Genomic DNA, 26,740 nt, shown 5'->3' with positions numbered 1-26,740 from the left:
CGCCTATATACTCAACCGCTCTGAATGGCGTGGTTCAGACTTGCGCATGCTTCGCAATTCGACACGGAGGAAAAGGGGTGAGTCGCTTTAAATTCGTTTCAGAATCTGACTACACTTTTGAAGCTTAAAGGTAAATATTGTGATAAAAATCGGGAGGCCCAACGAATACAGCGGCTGTATGTATTTCAGAGCTACTTATTATAAATCTGACGTTAAGTTGTACAAGTAACAGATGTTGCTTTTTCTTAACATGCATTTTAGTGGCTATAACATACGACATGCCGATCTGTGTTATTCCCGGAGATACTTTCTAGAAGCGCATCACATCGGTGTGAAACACTGCGCCGATAATTAAATGGGCAACATGAGGAGATGGTCAATTCAGGGTCAATATAGTGACACCGTAGGAAACTTCACCTGGCGTTACTTTGCTGAAAAAAAAAACACTGTGTTCAATGAAAAGACGTCATTGGTCACCCTTTCTGGAAGCCGGAAACTAAACGGTGTCCCGAAACGGGAGTTTTCCATCCCGGAAATTAACAGGGGCGGAAGTACACGACGAAAAAGGAAATTGGGTGCGCAAGGGAGAGTTCCCAATGGCTCCTTTTTAACCGATTTGTACCCAGGGAAAGGCTATCTCCGATAAGCTGAACTTCCGTAGAAAAGGTTTCTATTTATGTTACTGTCACGTCCAATTTTCGCACAGAAGATGATTGAGTTTGAGCCATAGAGTTACATTCTATTATATACTATACTCGGGTGCAATTTAAAGACGGGAACGGAAGTGTTGCCGCTGTGCCACATCGCCGCAGCCGGATGTTACTCCGTGCTGCGCAAGTAGTGCGTTAAAGGGAATAAGTTGAACATGGCACGAGCCCTTTCCGTGAATTTTCGGACTATATAGGCTTATAATTACTGCAGCGACGACAAACAAACTACGTGAGAAAAGGCAGACGATATCACGCATTCTTAGCAATCTCCTCTCAAAACACGCGCGCCCGTTGACATCCGGGTCCGTCGCTTAGGCGGAGAGATACCGTACATCAGCTGTGCTTAACTGGTCACCGAGTGTTGAGGAAAATCGTTGGGGCCGTCGTGGCACCGCCACTGCAGCTACCGACGTTCCTCGCCTGCTTGGCTTGTCAAGCTACAAGCTAATTTTTTCTTTCGAAGCCAAAATCAGCAAAAAATGGTAACATATTTTTCTTGATCCTTAACCGTGAAGCTTCTCAATAATCCCTGACAAATAATCCTTTTCCGAGCTTCAATATCATAATAACAAAACGAAGTTGAATATTCTTTTACAGTAGTATTGTTGCTTTTTTGCAGCCAGAGGCAAATTTTGAGCCTGTTCATGAGCCACGCCAAGGACAAGTGGAACGTTTCTGCCCGGTACAGGACAGAACAAATGCTGAATCGCCGCTCGCATAGACAGTGGCGTCAGATTTCCCACTTATTATCACGAAACTCTACGGTTTTACAGCAGCAATGTGTGAAATATTGAGTTAACTACCCATAAACGTAAATTTTGTGCATATATTCAAGCCCCCCATGCAAGAATGCTGATGTCCGAAGAAGCGATAATTCCCGTTTCATAGCGGCTAAGTGGCGTATTTTAGCAATGACCTCAAAGCGCTGGCTTTGTAACCAAACGCAATTCCTGAACGAGAAGATCCAGTTGTATTGAGATGAAGTAGCATATACGCAGGTGTTTACTAAAGATAAAAACAGCCAAACAAATCCGCAAAAGAAGGAAGCGCAAATGACACAGAAATAACAAAGAAATATATCGTAGTTGTTAGAGAACTTCCTCCTTACACTCTTAATCCGGATCCACATAAGATACAAACTTTTTTGCAAAAAAGTTCCAGTTCTTTATTTAGAACGGTGTTCCACATACCCTGAAAATTAAGTGGAACAGTGCACCACATAGTTTCGCAACTAAGTTATGCGGATCGGCGTTCCAAATAAAAGAGCAGTTTAGGTTACTGGAACACTGATCCACGTAAAATGAGTGGGAAGTTATCCTGTGCGCCGGTCCAGGTACCTCCAGACCAGCTGTTTATATAAAACGGTGTTCCTATAGACGTTGGGAAGCTGTCTATGGGACTCAACTGTTCCAACATTTCTGCTTTCCTGTCGGTATAAACCCAGGACATAGCCAGGCTGGCGGATGGATTGGTGTCAGAAGGGAACCGCAAGCACCAATTCAGCACAGCCTTTATACATGACCCGCAGTGATACCAACAATTGAAAGCAGAAACCACCGCAGCAGTGTGGCCCCTGACAGTTCCCAACAGTTGCCTGTCGGAACACAGTTCTCTATAAAAGTCGGTCTGAAGCACCTAGAGCGGCGCACAGTCTCTGGCTTCCCCCGCCGAATCCTGTTCTGGGTTTTCGCTGATTGTAAAAGAAACAAGATACTTGCATTAGAATACACACAAAACCAACTATTATGTCTTATACACTCCTTTTCAACATACTATACAAGTTTATTTGGTGGTAGTACGCGTACATTTCAGATAGGGATAGCTCGGTTTGGCTTGGTTAGGTCTATTCAGGCCATTCCCGGTTGAAGCCGCAGGTTGTGTGCACTGACATTGACGATACACAACCCCATTGACTAAGCAAACCAACATTTATCGGAAGTCTATGTCCGTGTTCCGCTATTCTTCCTGTTTTTCTTCCTCTCCCGTAGTCTCCGCGCCCAGAGCCACCGAATAGACAGATTGCCAGCAGCCCTGACTTGGCGCTATAACTGGCTGTGGTAGCTCATTGCCGGCCAGTACACAGCTTAGTCCGCAAACGCAGGACAGGAAAAATTGGCCTTAGTCCTAACTGGGAATAGCTGCCGCGCATGTACCAGGCTGCTGAGAGATCTTTGCTTGTCCACTTGCCGCTCTTCTTGCGCACTAAACACACTCTCTCGGTTCCTAGCTAGTTTTCTTATACCCCTGGGCTGAAACAGATAATTATTACCACAGGGGGATGCGGGAATACATTTTTTTCATTTTTTCTTCTTCCGCACAGAATAGGCGTCAGTGACGTTGTGCCCTCCACTTCTCTGCTAACAGTCAATTACGTCACTTGCGTTACGCATTATTCAGGGTCATTAACCGTTCTAATCATCATAGCGGTGGTGGTTCAGAACAAACCGGTAGTCAATAATAAAAGAGTGTTTTTCAAAGCGCCACTACGAAGTAATTGCAGCACAGAGTGCGTTTAGTCCGCCTTTGACGAAAGTATACGTTGCAGTTATAAGCGAGAGAGTAAGCACTGAAAAATAGCCTTCAGAATCTGCGGGCTGATTTTGAAGATAACTTGCGAATCGTAAGTGTTCAGGTTGCACTTTGAGTGTTCAGATGTACTTTGTGGGAAGGACACAGCTTGCAGGACAAACATTTACCCCTTGTTCTACTAAAGTCGCAAACAGACTACCCTGAGACCGTTGACTGCAGCGCCCTCCACCGCGAGAGAATAGAAGATGCCCGAGCGTCAGCCACTCGGAGGGTTTCGTATCTTTTCGGCTCCTCGGCGGGCCTTCTCGGAAGCTTCCGTAACCAGTCGTCGGCTCGCCACGGCTTTGCCGACACGGCCGGCCGGTGGGGCAGACGAGAATTTGGAAAGAGCCGTGTGAAAGCATTTGCGCTCACTGCACTATTTCAATGTGTTCTGGACAGGTGTTCTGCGACGGCAACAATCTAAATGATATATAAAACTTTAAACCGAGGTAAACGCGTGCTCCGGTAGCCGTTGAAAACTCGGGCGACTGAGATTTCATGCTTCCGCAACGAGAAAATGGGGTGGAAATGCCTTATAGAGAAGTCCAACGCCGGCACGCACAGCGGATAAGAAAATGTGACATTATTTAACGTTTCCTGCCATCATAAACAAATGAATGCGTGCTCTGCAGCAACCCCCTGCAGACAATGATGCTACTTGCAGTGGGAATTTCTGTGAGAGTGCGGGTGTGCGAAACGGTGCTTTTCGCAGCTTGGAAGGGAAGGGCTACTGAACGTCGAAAAGGTGCGCGCTTGCAAACGATGCAGTGATATACATTTTACAGACTGTACCCCAGCTGGTTACTCAGTACCCGCTGCGGCAAAACGGAAGCGGCCGCTGCCGGAACAGCGCCCCTAAATACAAGGTAGGTACTTGAATTGCTGGAATGGATTATAGTAGCGGCTTGTACTCTGATGTTTTTTCGTCGCAAATATCGTTGCGCAACTTGGGTAAGTTCACGCATGGAGCAGCGGAGGCGAAGCGACGGTGTCGAAGTCACTGGCGGAACCCGATCTTCAGAAAGCTTCGGCGCGGGTCCAAATGAACTTAGGACGCCCGTACTCTCACACATGTTTTACCAATGAGGTAAAATCAGGCTTTAAGATCGCGTTGTGTGAGCTCGCACGCTGAGCCTACAGAAACAACGTTGCTTTACACGCATGCCGCTGGTGCATGAGAACCGCCGTGCTCCGGACAGTCGTTGGTGAAGCCACGGAAGTCTACGACGCTGCGAAGTTGCGAGTTCTGCCACCGGATAACCTTTCATTTGAAGGTATACGCACGGCTCCGCCAACTTCATTTGAAAGATTTTTGAGCTGCCGTGTCCCCACACCTAGAAGTATAACTTACACCAAGCCCGTAGGGCAGTTAGATGTGAACTGCTCAGTAGCAAATTATTGAAACGGTCCTGGTTACCCAATGATATGACGTGCAGCGGTTTTCAACCTGATGGTACCGTACACCCCACACAGTCGTTATTGTTAATATCATTGGTTTTTCTTGCTTGGCATGGAGAGACTTACAATCGCTCCAGTACCAGATACAACTGCAGATATTGAGGGTGGTTCTGCTAAATAATCGGAAAAAAAGCCCTTGAAGCTTCTTGTTTCGCTATCACAACAAGTTTCACTGCCATTATCTCAATCTATCTCCCAGCTCTCCATTAACTTGCAAAAGCTCTACCCGTCAAAGCTGTCCTTTTCTAAAGATACCATCAAACCTTTACGTAATATAGGTTTTCTAATATCAGCAGTGTGGAACAAAACGAGGAATCAAAATAGTGTTCTAAATACGAATTAGCGGAGAACCTAACTGAGTTCAGTGCACCTGCACAATTGTTTCCAAGCCTGAAGATAACAAAAATGCTTTGCAACTTCAAGAAATAGGGCGAATACAGTTGATATAAAAACGCACCCGGGGCCTCATCCTGTCACTGCAATCCGATGCTTAATTTCTTCCTTTCAACTGCAGTTGTCGTGAACCCGAATATGATCGAAGCATGCCATCTTTTTTTATGTGCCCAGAAGTGTAGAGACACGTGCGACAGATATAAATGAACGTTATTCTACCGAATGTTCTTCCGTAAAAAACAGGCAGCCTGCTGCCCAGTCACACAACTGGAAGGGCGCCGACAACCACAATAGAAAAGTGGTTCATCGGCCAATTATATTGCGGACAAAGGGATTCTAAGCGCTCGTGCCCGTGACACAAGCTACTGACAAAAGATTTCGTTCTTTGCCGCTTAGGACAAAGAGAACCGCGTCTCGGAAACGGGTCCTTCATACACTTACCACGCTGTTGGGTTCGGTTTCGTAATGAGCACACTTCGTAAATTTATGCCTAAGCCCCGCGCATTGATGTGGGACACTTTATCATTTTATGTTTTTGGTAGCGAATGGGACTCCGTGGTGCACTTATTTACTATAGCTGTGTGAGTATGCGGGTGGAGAATATCGGAAAGAGCCTGGCGTACAGGGCGGGCCGGGCAGCGTAGGCCGGGAGGCAGGGAAAGGTGTCGAGACACGTATGTAGGGTTATCACGATCGAAAAAATTCATAGCTCGTGGTCGTGATCTGGGTACTCCCCGCAGTATACTTAAAAAGGCGATAATTACATCCCCTGCCGCATGTCATGAAAATTTAGCTGGCGTAAGGGCTTGTGCATGTCTGAGTTTGCTTGCTTTGCCTGCTTGTGATTGAAGAAATTCCCTTCTGAGAGACCCCAGAAGCAGCAGCGTGTTTTTGGCATTGGGGTTTCGGCATTGGGGTACTGTGAGATGCCTGGTCCTTGGCTGCTTTCCCCTTGTCAGCGGTTCAGATGCCATACATCTTGGCTGCCCAGGAGTACAGATGGTGCAATACCTATTAACAGAAGCCGCATTAAGAAGAGTCCCTCACTCGCTGAATAATTTGTCTGCATCTACTTGCACACCTCTTGTGAATCTGTAAGGATGCTGATAAAACTGAATCCCAGAATAAAATTGTCGTCGGCTGTGCACATCTCGCCGTCTGTAAAGCTTGCTTTCAAAGGGGGCTCTGCAGCAAGTACCGTTTTGCAATGACGATAGTTACCAAACAGTCACTAGTGCTGGAGAACAATACATCGCAGGCTGATATCAGCCTGCGATGTACGAAAGCAAGTCTCTTTGCTGAAACGTTGGCAACAAACGTGCTTGCTTTTACCTTGTTGAAAGTTTTCTTTTCTTGTGTTCTCTACCATCTTCAAAAGTTATATATCATATATATATATATATATATATATATATATATATATATACAGAAAGATAGGGCAGCAGTCTACAACGCCAAAGGAGGCATAGGGGTGTGGTTAGGCTATTTTCTTTTTCACTACGGTTAATGAAGTAAACATTTTTTTGATGTACAGAAGAAAGAAAGAAAAACACGCGCCCAGAGTGGGGACCGAACCCACGCCTTTGGATTACATGTCGAATGCCTTACCAATTCGGCTATCTGGGCGACTGTGTTCTCCTTCACTTTCTGGGCTATTTATATTTACTAGAAGTGTATCTGACACTTGAGGGTGGTAGCCAGCGCCACTCTGACTACACGGGGAGAAGGGGACCTTCTTTTCAACCCCCGGGGCATGACTCCAACGTCTACAGCCTGTCATGAGCGGGTGACTGGCGGGAAGCCCTCTTATACTACCTAGGCATCAAGGCTGCCAGAACCGAGACCCTCGCTAGGCTTTCGCAGAATAATATAGTAAGGAAATGAGGGGCTCGTTGAGGAAAATACAGAAAGATAGGGCAGCAGTCTACAACGCCAAAGGAGGCATAGGGGTGTGGTTAGGCTCTTTTCTTTTTCACTACGGTTAATGAAGTAAACATTTTTTTTAATGTACAGAAGAAAGAAAGAAAAACACGCGCCCAGAGTGGGGACCGAACCCACGCCTTTCGATTGCATGTCGAATGCCTTACCAATTCGGCTATCTGGGCGACTGTGTTCTCCTTCACTTTCTGGGCTATTTATATTTACTAGAAGTGTATCTGACACTTGAGGGTGGTAGCCAGCGCCACTCTGAACCCACGCCTTTCGATATATATATATATATATATATATATATATATATATATATATATATATATATATATATATATACACAGAAATAAGGGTTGGCAGTCAAGAAAACCTCGGAAAGCAAAGGGGAGGTTGTGGTAGGCCATTGAAACAGATCAAGAAGTTGGAAGGAAAGAAAGAAAGCGAAGAAAAAATGCCCGCCAGGTGGGATCCGAACCCACGACCTCCAGCTGGCTACCACCCCCAAGCACAGGAACAAAATTACATTGACATAAATACCCCAGAAAGCGGGGGAGAAAATCGCCCCGCCGGTAGCGTAGTGGTTATCGCACCAGACCGGTATTCTGGAGGTCGTGGGTTCGGATCCCACCTGGCGGGCATTTTTTCTTCGCTTTCTTTCTTTCCTTCCAAATTCTTGATCTGTTTCAATGGCCTACCACAACCTCCCCTTTGCTTTCCGAGGTTTTCTTGACTGCCAACCCTTATTTCTGTGTTATTTTCTACGAGTCCCTCATTTCCTATTCTGATTCGCTACATGCATAGCGAGGGCCTCTGTTCTGGCAGTCTTGGTGCCATAGGGAGCTTAAGAGGGTTCAACGCTGGTTGACCACTCTCGACATGTCGTAGACACTCGAGTCACGGCGCGGGGATTAAAAAGAAGGTCCCCTTCCCCCCGAGAAGTCAGAGTGGCGCTGGCTACCACCCCCAAGCACAGGAACAAAATTACATTGACATAAATACCCCAGAAAGCGGGGGAGAAAATCGCCCCGCCGGTAGCGTAGTGGTTATCGCACCAGACCGGTATTCTGGAGGTCGTGGGTTCGGATCCCACCTGGCGGGCATTTTTTCTTCGCTTTCTTTCTTTCCTTCCAAATTCTTGATCTGTTTCAATGGCCTACCACAACCTCCCCTTTGCTTTCCGAGGTTTTCTTGACTGCCAACCCTTATTTCTGTGTTATTTTCTACGAGTCCCTCATTTCCTATTCTGATTCGCTACATGCATAGCGAGGGCCTCTGTTCTGGCAGTCTTGGTGCCATAGGGAGCTTAAGAGGGTTCAACGCTGGTTGACCACTCTCGACATGTCGTAGACACTCGAGTCACGGCGCGGGGATTAAAAAGAAGGTCCCCTTCCCCCCGAGAAGTCAGAGTGGCGCTGGCTACCACCCCCAAGCACAGGAACAAAATTACATTGACATAAATACCCCAGAAAGCGGGCGAGAAAATCGCCCCGCCGGTAGCGTAGTGGTTATCGCACCAGACCGGTATTCTGGAGGTCGTGGGTTCGGATCCCACCTGGCGGGCATTTTTTCTTCGCTTTCTTTCTTTCCTTCCAAATTCTTGATCTGTTTCAATGGCCTACCACAACCTCCCCTTTGCTTTCCGAGGTTTTCTTGACTGCCAACCCTTATTTCTGTGTTATTTTCTACGAGTCCCTCATTTCCTATATATATATATATGTATATATATATATATATATCGAAAGGCGTGGGTTCGGTCCCCACTCTGGGCGCGTGTTTTTCTTTCTTTCTTTCTTCCGTATATTTAAAAAAATATGAACTTCATTAACCGTAATAAAAAAAAGAACCTAACCACACCCCTCTGCCTCCTTTGGCCTTGTAGACTGCAGACTTATCTTTCTGTATATATATATATATATATATATATATATATATAATATTGTTACGCTGTCTACTCACGGTCCCCAAGGTCAAGTGTCTCAAGGAATTGACCAACGAATTTAAGGGAATGTGCTGACAAGGTAGAGAAAGACGAGGTTGCTAGCGTTCGCGGCTGCAGTCGGACATACTGAGCTGCCCCCTTGTTGACTTTGCAATAAACCGTCGTTCCCCGCACGTAACAATTGTGGTGGAGGTGCGGGGTACGCCACGACGGATCATCAGCACACCCAGGATCTTCGCCGGAGCCGACGAGTCACTGGTATACCACCATCGCTGCCGGAGATGCCCAACGAAACAGCTCAGCGCGTGGCTCCACTGACCACCTTGCAACATCCACGAGAGCCCCGTGACTTCTCTGGCGAATCCGGTGAGGATGTCGAGGATTGGCTACGGCACTACGAACGAGTAAGCCGATACAACCGATGGGACGCGACCACGCAGCTCGACAATGTTCCGTTTTCCCTGACTCACCCAGCGTTGATTTGGTTCGAAAATAATGAATCAACCGTCACCAGTTGGGATAGCTTTGTAACGGAAATCAGGAAGCGTTTTGGTGACTCCGAAGCCAAAAAGAAAAAAGCCGAACAGACCTTGCTACAAAAAGCTCAACTCCCGGTGGAAACATGCACGGCATACATTGAAGGCGTGCTGCAGCTCTGCCGGATCGTAAATTCGGCGATGTCTGAGGAAGACAAAGTGGGTCACCTTCTTAAAGGCATCGCCGAAGATGTTTGCAACTTTCTGATACGCAAAGATCATCTGAACACTACGGCCGATGTGATCCAGCACTGCAGGACGTTTGAAGTTTTGAAGATGCGGCTCGTTACGACCAAGTTTGGACGTCTTGCCAATGTCACCACGGTCGCTGCAGTTGATGTGGCCGCGTCAGGCGACCTCGCTGAGATTGTGCGGCGTATCGTGCGAGAAGAACTCGTACGGCACGCACAGTTGACTCAGCGGCCTGATGACGTTCGCGATGGCTGTGCAATGCAAGAAGAGCCCTTGAACGCTTTCCCAACCAGGAACACCTGTTTCAACTCAATGACGCTCGCGGATCCCCGGGAGCTGGCCCCTCACGTCGACCGGGATAGGAGGAGCCGTAATGAGCACCTCAACCCTCCATACCTATCCCGGTACCCAAGCTATGTCGGACGCCCCTAACCTCGAGTACAGAGAAGGTCAGACCGAGTTTCGGAGAGAACCTCCTGTCTGCTATTTTTGCGGATGCGTTGGCCACATTGTGCGTTATTGCCGCCGCCGTCGCCTAACACCGAGATTCGAACAACGGCCCGTGTTGTCGCGCACTATCTACCCTCGCGATTTTGCGGGCTACGGACATCCGCAGTCAGCACTTTCCCCTAGACAGGAGGCATTCCAGCAATCTCGTCGCAACAACTCTCCGGCCTCTGACAGGAGTGTCACACCCCCGACTCAGCGCCTACGGCGGTCCCCCTCTCCACGACGTCGCTCGCCCCCGCCGGGAAACTAGCCGGCGCGGCCGATGGGGGTGAGGTCGCGGGACAGTCTTTTTCGGAAATACCTTTGCCTGTCTTAATGTTAAAGAACAAAGTGGACGTTATAATTGACGGAATTCCCGTAAGCGCTTTGGTGGACACTGGGTCTACGGTTTCGGTTATGAGTTTGAGATTTAAACAGAGTTTACGACGAAACGTGATGTTTCATTGGGATCAACCTGTTACATTTCGTGGAGTTGGAGGCGAAGTGTTGTGTCCGCTTGGGACTTGTTTAGCAGGAGTGCATCTCGGTGGAAAGGTGTTCAAGACAGAATTCACTGTACTCCCCCGTTCCACACGATGTCATATTGGGTATTGACTTCCTGAAAGAGTGTGGCGCTACTGTTGATTGCGCGAATGGAGAAATTCACCTGCCAGATGATGTTCCTTCGCCCCCTCATGGACGATTGCACTGATATCGCCGCTCTTTTTGTATTGGAATACTGTGCCGTACCAGCACTTTCGGCAAGATTTATTGTTGTTACTTCGCCCACAATCCGTTCAGGCACGTTCGAAGCCTTGGTGGAGCCAGTACATGAACGCTGTGCCAAAAAGAACCTACTTGTTCCGCGCTGTGTCGTCTCAGTTGTTGATGGCTGTGCCAGATTGTGGGTAGTGAACTGCTCGAACGAAACCACCGTGCTTCCCCAGGGCATGAAAATTGCTTCGTATGACGAATATGCCCCAACCGCAATTTCTGCACTGACCGATGCCCCAGTTCATTCTCTGGATCCTTCTCCCCAGGAAGCAAAGTTCATTGGAATGATTGATAAATCTCTCCGCTCTGACGAACGCCGGTCTCTGTTGAGGATTCTTTCCCGGTACTCCACCGTATTTGATTTTTCCCAGACCCGCTCCACGCTGTCGCTTCCGAAATCCCGGGCGCACCACGTCATAAATACCCGATCAGCACCACCAATTAGGCAGAAACCTTATCGAGTATCACCATCCGAGCGCAAAGTTATTAACGACCAAGTCGGCGAAATGTTGAAGCAAGGCGTGATTCAGGAGTCCTCGAGTCCTTGGGGAGCGCCCGTTATTTTGGTGAAGAAGAAAGACGGCTCCTGGCGGTTTTGCGTTGACTACCGCCGCCTGAATGCTGTCACAAAAAATGATGTATATCCTCTATCAAGGGTTGACGATGCTGTTGACTGCCTCCACTCAGCTTCTTACTTTTCTTCCGTCGACTTAAGATCCGGATACTGGCAGATTCCTATGCATCCAAGCGACAAAGAAAAGACGGCTTTCGTCACCCCAGATGGACTATACGAATTTAATGTTATGCCCTTTGGCTTGTGTAATGCGCCTGCCACCTTCGAACGCTTCATGGACACAGTTTTGCGTGGTCTGAAGGTGAACATATGCATGTGCTATCTGGATGATGTCGTCATTTTCGGTCCCACTTTCGACGAGCATAATTCCCGCCTAGCTGCTGTGCTTGACTGCATACAGAACGCAGGCCTCGTATTGAACTAAAAAAAATGTCGCTTCGGCGAGCGCCAAGCCCTTGTTTTAGGCCTTTTGGTTGACAAGGATGGTGTGCGACCAGACCCGAACAAGACTGAGGCTCTTGCGTCCTTCAAAGAGCCACAGTCTGTAAAGGATTTAAGAAGTTTTCTTGGACTCTGCTCGTATTTTCGACGTTTCGTGCCCAGATTTGCTGACATTGCGTCTCCCCTAACGCGCCTGCTTCAAAAAGACGTCCTTTCATCTGGACTCCAGAATGTGAAGAAGCTTTCCGCCAGTTGAAGTTTGTGCTTACATCGGGTCCTCCTGGCCCCTATAGAAGTTCACATGGACGCTAGCGCAGTGGGAATTGGTGCCGTGCTAGTTCAACGTCATGACGGCCGTGAACACGTTATTGCTTATGCCAGTAGTTCGCTGAGCAAAGCCGAGCGTAATTACACGGTCACGGAGCAAGAGTGCCTGGCAGTCATATTCGCGACTCAACGCTTTCGTTCTTACCTGTACGGCCGCAGCTTTACCGTAGTTACGGACCATCACTCACTGTGTTGGCTTGTGAACCTCCGCGACCCTTCATGCCGTCTTGCACGGTGGGCTTTGCCTCTTCAGGAATTCAACTTTACGGTCACCTACAAGAGCGGCCGCAAACATTCCGACGCGGACTGTCTTTCCCGCCTCCCAATGGAAACAACAGACGGTGATTCTGATAACCTCGGCGAATATCTTGCAGCTGTGACCACGGAGTTTCCCGACCTCAGTACATTCAGAAAAGCACAACTGCAAGATCCGCACCTAGCATCACTGTTCGATTCAGCACGTCAAAGTCCAACGCGCAGCTCCTTCTGTGTGCACGACGAGTTACTCTACAAAAAGAATTACTCGTCAACCGGTTCCCGATTGCTTCTTGTGGTTCCCCTAGCTTGCTTACTTCGGTTCTACAAGCTATGCATGACGATGCCACTGCGGGCCACATGGGACTTGCTCGGACGCTTCACCGCACGCGCCAGCGCTTTTACTGGCCCAAAATGCGTCAGGTGACAGAACGATACGTCGCGAGTTGCCCCGAATGTCAACAGCACAAGACTCCTGCGTCAAGGCCACTTGGCCAACTGCACCCGGTAAACCCACCGCACTCTCCATTCGAGAAAGTTGGTATCGACCTGCTCGGTCCATTCCCACGGTCAGCGCACGGTAACCGTTGGATTATTGTCTGCGTGGACTACCTCTCCCGTTACACAGAGACCGCTGCGCTCCCATCAGCTACTGCCACCGAGGTCTCAAACTTTCTTTTGCACCGTATTCTGCTCCGCCACGGCCCGCCTCGCGTCATCATCAGCGACCGTGGGCCCCAATTCACCGCCGATGTTGTAGAAGAACTGCTCCGGCATTCTTTTTCGCAGCTTCGTCACTCAACCCCTTACCATCCGCAGACGAACGGCCTCACTGAGCGCACCAATCGGACACTTACGAACATGATAGCTATGTACATTGATTCCAAACACGAAAACTGGGACGCCATCTTGCCATTCATTACGTACGCATATAATACCGCCCGCCACGAGACCACAGGATACAGCCCTTTCTACCTTCTTTATGCGCGTCCGCCGTCGAGCACTTTGGACACGATTTTTCCGTTTTCTGTGAACGATGACCGCAGCGTAGCTAAGACTCTGTGCCTCGCTGAAGAAGCCCGTCGAATCGCTAGGTTACGTACTCTGGCCTCGCAAGACCGGTCGAAGTTGCGCTACGACAGCTGCCACCGAGACATGTCGTTCAGAAGAGGAGATTCTGTGTGGCTTGGGACCCCCCTCCGCCAACGCGGTCTGTGTGAAAAGCTTCTGGCACACTACACAGGGCCATTTGTAGTTCTCAATCGTACCAGCGATGTGAATTACGTCATCTCACGGCTCCTTAGAAATGGCAGACGAAACAGCAAGTCTCAAACAGTTCACGTGGCCCGACTCAAACCCTACTACTCACGCGGCATGCCTTGAGTGGCCCGGAGGAAGTTGTTCTCTCTCTCTCTCTCTCCACCGCGGGAAATGTTACGCTGTCTACTCACGGTCCACAAGGTCAAGTGTCCCAAGGAATTGACCAACGAATTTAAGGGAATGAGCTGGCAAGGTAGAGAAAGACGAGGTTGCTAGCGTTCGCTGCTGCAGTCGGACATACTGAGCTGCCCCCTTGTTGACTTTGCAATAATGCAATAAACCGTCGTTGAAACACATAAAGAATTTGAAAAGAAAGAAAGAAAGAAAGAAAGTGGAGAAAAAATGCCCGCGAGGTGGGATCCGAACCCACGACCTCCATACCGGTATTCTGGATTTCTTTCTGATCCGTCCACGGAACATCCAAACATTCTGTCGATTTTCCGCGCGATTATTTTCGGGCTATCTCACGCCAATCTTGCTTGCTCGATGTGCGTGGCCGTTGCGGTTAGGAGTGATTGAACGGTAGTTACGGCCCCGTCGGCAAAGGTGAGGGAGACAAAAATAAGTTTCATCTCGGTGCCCGAGGCTGGAGCGCATCGCCGCTGTGTGATAGCAACATAAATCACGCGATGTTTGGCGAGTTGTTTCTGGAGGATTTGGGAACCTGCAGAAGCAGAAAAACAACTATGAAGAAACTAAGCTGCTCAGGGTCAACGGATATGAACGCCTGGTGGACGTTATTGGAATTGAGGTCAAGGAAGGGAGATGAATAGCGAGAGACATCCGTTCCAATTGCAGAACTCGCTTGCCAAGTGCCTCGTTGTTAGGATACTATGCAGTGTCCATTGCTTTAATAGTTTATTTATAGTAATAATCCTCGCGCAATTTTTAATTCCCACAAAATCAGCACTTCTCCCTAGGCATGAAATCGGGTTAAAAAAAAACGCGTGCCTTCCAAAGAAACATTATGTGAAATAGCAATGCTTTAATTATACAACCAAGAAAACAATTATTGTTAGTGGACAAACGATTATATTTGTAACATTTGAAGAGCTACCTTTTATACTTTTATGGCTACCGTAGCACTCAACCATCGCGGTAATTATTCAAGAAAACTTTACTCTCATTGCAACAGTCAGTCCGTATTGAAGGCGTGAACTCCACATCACGTCCTTGCTTTGTAGCTCAGGAATGTTTCCGGCATTGAAAAAAATCGGGGCAATTTTGGCAACTTCCTGAAACTCGAAAAAGAATAGGCATATAGTGTAATTTTTATTGTAATTCTTATATTACAGTCAGACAGCTACATTGTTTCTTTTTTCGCACAATCTACCCGAGGAATCAATAACAAATACTGCATACGAAGAGCGTTATCGTGCATAAAAGCCTAAAAAGAAACTAGTTGACCAGTCCCGATCACGTACGTGTTAAACAGCGGCGTGTGCCCATTTAACAAGACGGATTGCAATGAAACATAACAAATAAGCAGGGAACGGAAATTCGTACTTCAATGAAACCACCGTAGAGTTATTGCTGAAAGCGTTTTTGTTGACAATGGCTTCTTCACTTCCTGATCTGCTGCGGTTTTTGTCAAGAACATGGAACGGAAGTGGGTTGCAGGATGGGGAGAGAGTTTATGACTACACGAGACCGGCCGTCCTGGGACCGGCCGTCCTGGTGCCGCTCTTCTGAAGCAGGTAGCCTCAGAATTCCACAAAAATATTTGCAGCGTATGTGCAATCGCGCTTAGAGCTTTTTCACGTACGGTGTTTGACTGCACTAGAGCCTTCTAGCACAAACAGGCCGGTAAATGCTCGGCTTCCTATTTTGGCGTCGTTGAAAAAGTAGTCCACCCAGAATTAAAGCCGCACCGTCATCAACTGTTTGCCCTAACGCTTTTGCAGTGTGGTCTTCCGTAAAATGAAGCAGGCGTGCTTCGAGAACCGCACAATCGCCGCTTTTCCGCTTCTATGGGGCCAAGAAGGGGTGTGAAATTAATTGGATCTCGCTCCGATTTACTACTAATTAGATCTCGCTCGCAACCTTTACGCCGCTCTCGTCAGTGCTTGCCTGCATTCGCTTTCTTTCTGAAGGAGTTTCTTGTGAGCCACGAACTTTTGCTACCAAAAAGAGAGGAGGAAAGTGAAAGGGTATGATCAGTCAAAAAGGAAGGTGTCTAAACTGCTTTGCCTCTCTTCCATGGAGTTTTGCGCCCAGGCTAATCTAGGTGACCCAACTCTGTTTTTAAATGCTCCTCTGTATCATTTTTCAGTCAATGCATTTAGTGGGGACTGTCTGATGCCGTGCCCCTGCAATAATAACGTCGGTTCTGCAGCTATCAAAATCTCGCAAGGGCATTACAGGGGAAGAAGATTCTTGAATAGTACAGCCGCTAGTCACGACTAAAGAGAAAACCTTAGCCGTTTTTCACACCTACAAATGTAAAAAAAGGCTTCAAGGGATATCAGCTCCGAGTTCTTTCATCGGCGCATTTCCGCTTCTGGCAACAAGCCATTTAGATTTAATTTCTGCCGCGTTTTCAACTCTGCTGTAGTTGAAGGAGCACAATGCTCGCTAGACTCCGTTGAGACCAGATAATTGGATTCTACCAATAAATCATTCCTTAGAATCCAGGAAAAGCCAGGCATTGCTCAGGAAAATTACTGACGCACTGAAGTAGGTCTTCCCTGCCGGAAAACTGTGACCGATACCGATAACACCTGTAAATGAAATGGCTGTGTGAACCTCCCATGCATTATTTGCGAACCCACAGACCATACGTGCTCAAGCAAACATTTTCGAAGTGGAATCGTCCGCGCACACCCTCAGCCTTGTGCCGTACACTGGATCAGGCTATTGGACTTTGAAGTTCAGTGGAACTTCATGTGGAACTGGTGTCGACACCGGCACACTCTGGTCTTGACGGACATGAGGCAGCTCACGTAATCACCCACGGCCTCACTTTGAGGATGGGGTAGCCTATTTCCAAATCATGGTGCTGAATCTGCAAGGGACCGACTAGTCTCTTACGATGAGATCCCTATATATTACAGCCTCTCAGGCTGGGTCTGCTCTCCGGCGGACAACTGTTACCCCCGAACAAGCACACGTATGGCGCCTCCTTGACACAAACTCCTTCGCCAATCTCGCAAGGGTAACCCACAAGCACTTATCGGTATACCTCACCCTTATGCGGCGCCCCAGCCAATCTAACTCACATATTAGAAACCTACACTCTAAGTAACTTCTCCAATCACCCCCTAGGAGTAACGGGGCGAGGCACTACGTAGGCAAACACATGTGGGCGCCATCTTGGTCATCCGCGATACCGAAAGCACCACCCAGCTTATGCATCAACCCCCCCCCCCCCCCCCCCCCCCCCTCGGATCACGGCGGCAACTACGGGCGCCGTCAGACCCAGCCGCAATGCTCCATAAAAACCCTCTATTTCTATTTATTTCTCTATTTATTTCTATCTCTATTTGTTTCTCTATAAAGACCCTCTATTTATTTTTTCTCTGTATTTTTTTTCTCTGTCGGCTTTACATTTCGCTATAGTTTACTAGGAAAGTAAGAAAAAGAGGCAAGTGTTTGCATTAGTTCATCGGTTTTGAATTTAGCGCATTGGAACTTACGGGGCACCCTCGGAAAGATTAATTCATTTTTTACGGTCCTTCCATGGCGGTACTTGTTTTGCATAAAGTGTGTGGCACGCCGGGCCGACCTTGCCGGCATTCGTGGGCCCCTTCAAATACGCTGGCAGCGCAGCCACCGGGCAATGAAGGGAGATTAATAATTGATGCAGCACTCGCGGCCGCCCATCGGCTTGTCTCGGCGCCTTTTCCCGTCACGCCTCCTTATGACATGCGGCTCACCGCCGAGACGACAAAATTAAGTTTCGATCGTCTGGAATATTGCATTATCTCGCCGGCTGCTCAGCCGCAACGAATTGATGATCATGGTTGGATCTTTATGGCCGCAACGAATTACAAGAGTTCGTGCTTACTAAAAGTCTGAGCAGCGTGAAGAGATCAATTAGCAGATGTTCTTTTACATATTTCCCCTTTACTTCCGGGAAAAGAAAAGGCGTTGTTCGCCGGAGAATATTTTCTTTTACGAGGCATATTAAAAGTAACGCTGCATACTGCATGGTGGGATGGCAGAACATTTGCTTATACATGTTCAGAGTCTCAACGCTTGTAGCACATTATGCTCGCTCTATTGGTGGCATATCTGCTACTACAGAAGTTACTGAATGTATTAATATGCATCATCATCATCAGCAGCTTGTCTAGCCCACTGCAGGGCAAAGCCCCCCCCCCCAGTAGATCTCCAATTACCCCGGTCATGTGCTGACTGCGACCAACTTATCTCCGGCCAACTTCTTGATCTTATCTGCCCACCCAACTTTCTGCCACCCCCTGCCACGCTTGAGTTCTCTAAGATCCACCCTGTTGCCCTCAATGACTAATGGTTATCTTGCATTCGCATTAGATGCTCTGCCCACGCCCATTTCTTTTTAATTTTTGCTAATATTTCCTTAGCACGTGTTTGTTCTGTGACCCACTCCGCTCTCTGCTTCTCCCTCAACGTTACACCTATCATGTTCAGTTAACATAATATAATATGTAAATTAAATATAGTAACAGTAATCACAATAATAATTCTTCTTATCGGCACTTTTAGTACTACTAGTAGTAAAAATAATATTTTGGGGTGCACGCACCCACGTTGCCCTGGAGCTATTAGGCGTGCCCGTGCGGTAGGGCTCATAATCGTCATCCTCATCATAATAACGTAATCATCATCATCGTCATGATCGTCTCTACATTTACCTGAGGCCGAATGACTCTACCTAGGCCTCTGTGATGGTATTAGTGGCCAGTCATTGGAATTTGCGTTGCATAAATGAGACAGGATGTGGGAAAGGGCATAGTAGACGAAGAAGAACAGTTATCGAAACTGGACGAGGTAACGAGACGGACGTTAGAGTAACAAATAGAATGCAATAATAAACTCTATTCTGAAGACACAAAATGCTCAATATACGTAATTTCGGGGAGGACGAGAGAAGTAGCAACAGCTCCCATTTCAGTTTAAGGATACTCCCGTGATGGATAAAACGTCGAACGTGGTACGCTGCTCTTGATGCTGATGTTTTGGACAGTCCCTGTTGGCGGCGGCTTTCGGTTGATCGGTACGGGAACACGACGTTGTATGGTCGAGGCCGGCGATTTAATGCATGGTCGACGAGCACCTAGTAGACAAAGCTGCCACTGCAGCCTGGCTGGTTTTCCGGGCATCCTCACGGCGGCCTCGGAAAACCACGGCTACCGCATCAATCCAGGCAGCCCTCCGAACCCTCATTCATTTCATTGCTCGCTTCGTTAACCGTAACGATCCCTTCTTCTTTTTCTTCTCTTATCACTTCTATGCTTCGGGCTATTCTGCCGGTTATTCTGACGGTTGGCTTGTGGGGACATCTTGCGAATACATATCCGCAGAGCGTAATTGTCCACGTTTGGTCATCTCATCTTCGCCTTAAACTTCCTCGTCGTAGAAGCCTGTCTGGCACACACACCACCAGTACCTTCTACCTCATCACAACCTCCTAACGCTCCTTCCTTGCGCTTCCCGAGTCAATTCTTTGGCACCAAAATGTCTCATTTCGTTTCTTTTTCGAGTCAATGATTCTCCCCTGCTTGTAGCCTTGTCGCTTTGTAAAGTGGCAAGAAAACCAGTTTGTAAAACCAGTTATTAGCATGTGAATTTATGTTCTAAAACTAAGATCGACATCATGTCAGTTCAACAAAAAGAGATTTTTTAAAAACAACGTTAATGTGCTGTTTTTTAATTTTTTTTTCAGAGCAAGGTTTGTTAGAACACACCACGAACGAGCAAATCCCGGAGAGCATCGTTGTATGCTTGTGATTTCTAGCGCTTTCACCGAACCCCCAAAGAAACGCAGCAAATGTAATGTCTGACGCTAAAAAAGCTCTTTCCCCTGAAATGAGCTTAAACTTGATTTAGGTATATTTGTTATCTCAACGTCAAAGACGTTCCCAACTGCTCTTCAAACCCACGACAGCCTTAAGCTGGTCCTGTTGGTTAGATAGATCTCAAACCGTCGCTATCAAAGCTACTCCGTCTACATAAGCCTTCGTTAGATTTCAGGCAACCAATTCCTTGAATTCCTGTTCCATGAAAACGGAGCTCCTTCAGTGCCCTGTGCTCCAGCTACGCGTGCATGTGCGTCAGCTATAGTTATCGATTTGCCACCAGCTCCATTTGTTCATGCAGTATGCAGCAACGCGTTTCCACGGTTATTCGTCGGCCGGCTAAATCTTCCGAGCCCATAAATAAGGCATCGAAGAGTCTTGCTGCCACGTCAACAAGTAGCGCTACACACTATGAGGCCGCTATGCCCGGCTGGTTATTCTTATTCGCGGTGACTTTCTGTTTTTTTTACCCATGGGGCGACGCTGTTGACATCCCGATTTTCTCAAGTGGTTCGAACAGACGATCTGTGTGGGAGCACCACTGAACGGCAACTTGGCTCGAGCATCAATCCAACGCACGCCGGGCGCTGCGAGGGTTCGTACATGCCACATCGCGTTTTCGCTCGGGTTTCTTATAAATACAGAGTGAACGAATAAAAAGGACCGGAATTCAGAAATTTTCCACGCCTACATTGACAAGGAAGGCCAAATGCGATAGGCATAGGCAAAACGTTCCATGAAGCTGTTGAGCGTTATTTACATGCTGATAGGAGAATTAACAAGAATGTCCTTAGAATATTCATAACACGCAGAAATTATTTTAACCTGTCATCACCGGCTACACAGCACGCCGCAACAGGAAAACATTCTTGCGCCCGGTGAAGCAGATTTCTGTTTTGTTACAAATTATCGACACGGTGCTCGTTATTCTTATAAATATCTGACGAGGAACGAAAGGTGGTGGCTCTAGTATTTCGAGAGTAAGAAATAAAAATGCCTCCTTAGCAAGCTGTTATGTGAAGGGCAACATTGCACGTGCGTGTGGTCTCATCATTAGGTTTTTTTTATTCGTGGGAGCGGCTTAACGACAGAACCGCAGTAGTGTTTCATCTGAAAATCAACTTGAAGCATGAGAGTTCGTTTATTAAAAAAACAAAAAGATTGCGCCTCGATGTTTGTCTGGCTAATTCGTTATTGTTTTGCTATCGCAGACAGCAGAATCTGTAGTAGAACAAGATCCACAATTGGTGAAATTAACTGTATAATTGATCTTATTGAGCGACAAGTGCTACTACTTGTTCAACGGGAGTTTTAACGTGTTCTCACCATGTAAAAAAAAAGACAAAGGCATGCTTATAAAGTTGGTATTGGCAAGAAGCGTTAATTGTAGAAAGAGATCTTTCATCAAGCGGTGGTGGGTAAGACATTATTCGCAGTTAATATCCCAAACGTCATGAACGAGAGCAAGCAGGAGCGTTCGTGTTGCTCGCAATCATGCTGTGATGACCTCTTGTACGATATTCGCACTTGCTTTGTATCGCTTCCGATTTAGATAGATAGATTGGACGGTTTAACGCGCCGACTCAATGCAGGCGATGAGGCGCGCCCTAGTGGAGGACTCCGGATTAATTTTGACCATTTGGGGACCTTTAACGTGCGCCGAAATCTCGTACACACGGGTGTTCTTGCTTTTCGCCTCCATCATAAAAGCGGCCGTTGCATCCGGGAATCGAACCCGCGACCTCGTTCTCAGCAGCAAAACGCCTTAGCAGCTGAGCCACAGCGGCGGGTAGTGTTTAAGACTGGGATAGCAGGTACTAAGTATACATAGGAAACATATCCGAGTATGCTCCATATCCATCAGCTCTGAACTCGGAAACTAACACCATCACCATTTAAATAACAGCTGCACAAAGGATTTGAAGGGACTCGACCGAAAACCGTTTTTCACACCTACAGCTAGGACACGGCCACAGCAGAAATAAAAAGGGATCTAAAAAAAGGGTCTTGGCTTTGACGTTGGAACGACACAAATGTCAGCCTGAATGGAAAACGTGAGCGCGACAAAACCGGACTGAGTGGTCTCAGCGAACCTGCACAGGAAATAAAAAAATATAGCCTCTATACATCAAAACCTCAGTGGTTCCACTCTTCCGAAACCCGTTGCGTGCTCCCGAGAAAGGAAGAAACAGAGGCCACAAATGTGATGGGGAAAAGTAAACGGGGCCAGTATGCTACCAAGATTTTGGCGTCTTTATATGTTATTGCTCTTTACCAGCACTTTCCCCCAACGGGACGACGTGCCCCCCAAGCCCCGCAATAATCCAGAAAAGAACGATCTCTCCAACATCCTAAGGCCCCTTCCCTCAGTGCTAAGAACGACGCGCGCGACCTTCGTCTGTTTGCCCAACATAGAACTTCGAAATCGGCCTTAAGCTTTGCTTCTGTATGAGTATGGACGATGAACAGGATGACGTAGTTTGAAAGGGAAAAAAGGAGGCAACTGGGTAGCAAATCGGCAGCAAAAAAAAAAAAACTGAAGAGAAACAACCGCGAACGTCGATGACGGGGACCAGGAAGGCTTCGTCACTGACGCGCAAGAGGGCGTTGTCGCATCGTGTACAGTGCGTGTCTTTGCCTGTCGTAAATGGGACAATGTGAGAGCACGTGAAAATGTCTTTTTCAGGCCATTGTCAAGCGAAAGCAAGGGTGAACTAGTGCGGTTTCTCTGATTGCTTTCCTCAAGAAAAGAAGGCTAGCATGTGGGTATATACGATAAAAGAGGTAGAGAGTTGCTATGATTGCGGCGCTCTTGAACAGCGTTCTTACAGACTACCGAGTACACAGTCGTACACACGTCGTCGCTCTGATGTAGAAACGCTAATTGTTCGCTTTATTCATGGGTCTTCTTGAAACTTAAAAAAACTGAAAGCCCCCTTTTAAAGATAACAATGTCTACATGGGCTTTGCGGACCAAATACAACTGTTTTATTCGAAAGATTTTGTGTTTTGTAATGTCCCAGAGCGTGCGCCGCAGCAATCGATGCTTTATTCACAAAGAAATTAATCAATTTAAGTTAAAATTTTCATTCTCTCGCAGATACTGTGTTTTGTGACGTCTGCGATGACGTAACCAGGACAGGCTTTCAGGCGAAGTTTTGTGCGCTGTTGACTCTGCAGAGGAACATGGAACGGCTTTTTTACCCGTCTTCCTTCTAGATGGCGCCACCATACAGCCATGACCGCTGTCTTCCTTTGCTTTGCACCTGGCTTGCACCTGGCTTTCCTTTGCACCTGGCTTGGTTGCGTTACTGTAGGTAGCAATCATTTCGTGAAACATGGGGTATGCTCTACAAACTGTGTTACGTAAGACCCTGTAGCTTACACCAATAGGCCTGTGTCATGTGAGACAACCCCAAAGCGCCTGACTGCTGAGCAGCTATGACAAGCATACTGCGCACAGTGCCAACAGTGCGCACTGGTACTTCTATGTTTACGTGTACTTTCGTTACTTCCATTATTTACTCCACCTTTCTTGCTGCTGTAAAATGAATATGCATTAAATTTAGGCGCAAATGGCTCGTTATGCAAGTTTAAAAACCCTGCCTAATCGCGTTGGCTTTTGCCGCCTTCAGCCAATCACACAGCTGTTTATCTTGCGTCATAGGTTCTAGTGCGGGATATTAGCTAGAGGGTCGCATAATCATTCCTTTTTTACCAATTTATAGAGCTTATTTGAGCGAGGCGTACATTAAGAATGCAGGCAGTATTATTCTAACGAGGCAATCTTTCGAACGACACAAACTAGTGTTTTGTGTACAGTGCCCACGGATTGAAACGCGGCACTGCGAGCGCGTGGCTGCCGGTACACGCAGCGCCGCCCGTGGATGCCCGTGGAAGCTAGGTGTTGCATTGCGGTATACCGCGAGGATGAGCGTGGTGACCGTAGGCTTACTGCTTCCGGTTGCCAATGAGCGGGACTGTGGTTCCCCGCAGCGACAGTCGGACGCTGTGAGCCTGTAACGCTGGAACGCATTTGTGCGCCGGCGGTAGTAACCCGGCTGTGCGCGCAGCCGATTTCGCGACATCGTGTGCGAACGCTCTTGTTACGCGTGCCCTACCAATGCGGCACAGTAATGTTCATGTAATGCGCACTGACGCTCATCGGAATAAAAGGAACTTCTGTACGAAGGAACAGCAAACTTTATTCCAGGATAGAAACTAAAAAAAGGAAAGACGCCTTTGCAGGCACGTTCACGTGTGGTGCAGTACATTAGTACTTCGTGGGCTCTCCTCTTTTTTTACTTTATATCATGGAATAAAGTTGGCTGTTCCTTCGTGCAGACGTTCGTTTTATTCAGTTAAGCGTGGCCGTGCATTACATGCACATTATCTGCGTAGCATCGGAAGGGCACGCGTAAGAAGAGCGGCCGAGCAGACGATGTCGATAAATTGGCTGCGCGGACCGCTAGGCGGCTACCACCGGCGCACAAACACGCTCCAAGCTCGCAGCGCACCGCTGTCGCTTGGGGGAACCACAACCCCGCTTATTGGCAACCGGAAGCAGCAAGCTTACGGTTAAAACGCTCTCAACCTTGTGGTACACCACAATGCAACACCTAGCTTCCACAGGCGTCCATGGGCGGCGCTGCATGTACCGCAGGCCACGCACTCGCAGTGTCGCGTTTCAATCCGTGAGCACTCTACATTGCATCTTTACAGTTTAAAGATTTCTCCTATACAACCCGAGTCAAAGCCAAGGCAAAATTCACTCTCCTAGGGTGTCAATTCTAAATGCCAAAGTCCAAAGGATACGTGCACTTTACTCAGCCAAAGTGCAACGCCAACGTCCACACCCCACACCACGAAGTCCAAATAAAGACAAAGTCTAACTCTGATTAGGGAAGGTATTCCTTTATCGTCATCGCTGACCATGTACTGCCAAACTATTTTTGTGTATTACGGGACGTCCGTTGTGCACAGACATCCAGATGTTATGTGGTGTATAATTGATGTACCTTTTGTGAAACCCTTTGTGTAAAAGTTGGATTTCCTAGGGTGGGTAAAGTTCGCTTCCCTGCAGTGTGTTTCACTATGACCTCTACGCCCTCAGCAGCGCATAGAAGGCTTCGCTTTAAGAAGGAAACTTCCCTATAAGGAGTGTTGAATCTCCCGATCGGTATGCGCCACTCAATCATCATCATTGTGTAGACCGGGTCATTAAATCTCTCATCCCCGCTAAGGGCAGCCATGGCCCAGGTCTGCCTTGCGTCGTGCTTCCGTAACATTTTGGTGCCGAAAGTCGGGGGAATGAACACGTGCGGCGAAGGAGACCACCGACGTCCTTTCCGGCTTGAGGTGCGTTTAACCCCGCTTCTTGCTGTTTACGCTGCTCAGCCCCGCCCTACAGCCGGAGGTCAGCATGGCTGGCCCTGACCGCCTAGTGACGACTGATCGAATGCGTGCGATTGATAAGCTGCGCCGGCAGCAACGTGTCCTTCGCGGCGGTGGTACCAGACTGCTCAAGGCAGCGACGGATCTTCTGGGAGCCCCCTCGCCGCATTCGCATGAACTTCAAGAAGCCATTGATCTGCTCGAGAGCAATGACGCGGCACTGTACGAGACAGAAAATAAAATCATCGAGCTTCGTGACCATGATGAAGTTGAGCGGGATTATTTCGATGCCTTGACGCATCGAGGAACCATATGTAGTGTCCTAAACCACCTTCACTAGGCATTGAACTTTCAGAAGGCGCCCGGCAGGAGAGTAACTACCAGCGGCACTACAGGCAAGCCAAATTACTCTCGACCCTTGACCGTCGTGTACAACGGTGTTCGCCTAGCCACCCATGCAGACCACCCTCCTCATTGCGGCTCACACCCATCAACCTTGGAAGTTGTCCTGACGAAGTGGCAGGTTTCAACGTTCAACGGTGAACCAAGGGCGTGCAAGGAGTTTCGGTGCCGTGTCGAGACGACGGAAGACAGCCAGCCAAACGTTCTAGATATTGTCAACGTCGGAGCCAGCTCCGAGGTAGCGTCGAGCGTCCCTAAGAAAGAAGGGGGTTCGGGATACGAGGGTACGCCTGCCGCGGACAAGAACCAGTTAGGTGCTTCCGCCCAACCAGATGGCACAAAAGGCAAGGTAACTGACGTGAAAGAAAACATAAAACTACCACCGTACACGTTACAGTATATCTTTGTTTCAGACTTCAGAAATGAGGAAGTCTTGACGCAGCTTCCTAAAATCCGGCTATCAACAATCGTCAAGTTAGAGTGAGACGCTGCTTCCAGGTTTAGAGTTCTTGGAGCTGCTTAGTGGTTTAGAGGTTTAGAGTGCTTAGCTGCTTAGAGCTGCCAGAGGTTTACAGCTGCTTCCAGGTTAGAGTGATATGCTGCTTCTTCCTTCCTGAGGTTAAGAAGACTGAGCCACTATTGTTAACCATTTCGGGTCAATGTAAGGAAACACCGAAGCCTTGTCAAGAAACAGCAGTAACGCATATTGAGCCGACACCTTGCACAAAAGCAAGCTCGCCAGAATCGGAAACAGCAATCACAGAAAAGCAAACCCAAGGAAGGCGCAAGACTGATTTGAAAACAACACTCGACTCGCTGTACCAGAGCGACCGCAGCAGCGAAAGCCTCAGAATTGCCCGACAACTCTGTCACTACAATTTCTATAAACATAAGGGACTGGGAATGTTTTATCTAGCTTGGAGCTCAGTTTTGTTGTCGAAAGCTCTACTTTGGCGGCGCTAGGTTGTCGTGAAAGCGGCGAGGTGGCGGATTCACCGCTGGAAGCAAAAGAGGGGACATCATTTCAGGGCAGCTTT

General features: G+C 47.9%; 1 non-coding gene across 1 annotated transcript; it reads right to left on the bottom strand.

Annotated features, from left to right (window-relative positions):
* Positions 1 to 7,165: 7,165 nt before the first annotated feature.
* Positions 7,166 to 7,237, bottom strand: Trnaa-ugc (transfer RNA alanine (anticodon UGC)). Its single transcript has one exon. It is a non-coding gene; the product is annotated as a tRNA-Ala (tRNA).
* Between the last annotated feature and the right edge of the window lie 19,503 nt (positions 7,238 to 26,740).

The sequence above is a fragment of the Haemaphysalis longicornis genome, unplaced genomic scaffold (genome assembly GCF_048455015.1).
Source record: "Haemaphysalis longicornis isolate Haplotype H1 unplaced genomic scaffold, Haemaphysalis longicornis Haplotype H1 scaffold_7, whole genome shotgun sequence".
Taxonomy (NCBI): domain Eukaryota; kingdom Metazoa; phylum Arthropoda; class Arachnida; order Ixodida; family Ixodidae; genus Haemaphysalis; species Haemaphysalis longicornis.
This window is presented reverse-complemented; position numbering and strand designations above follow the sequence as displayed.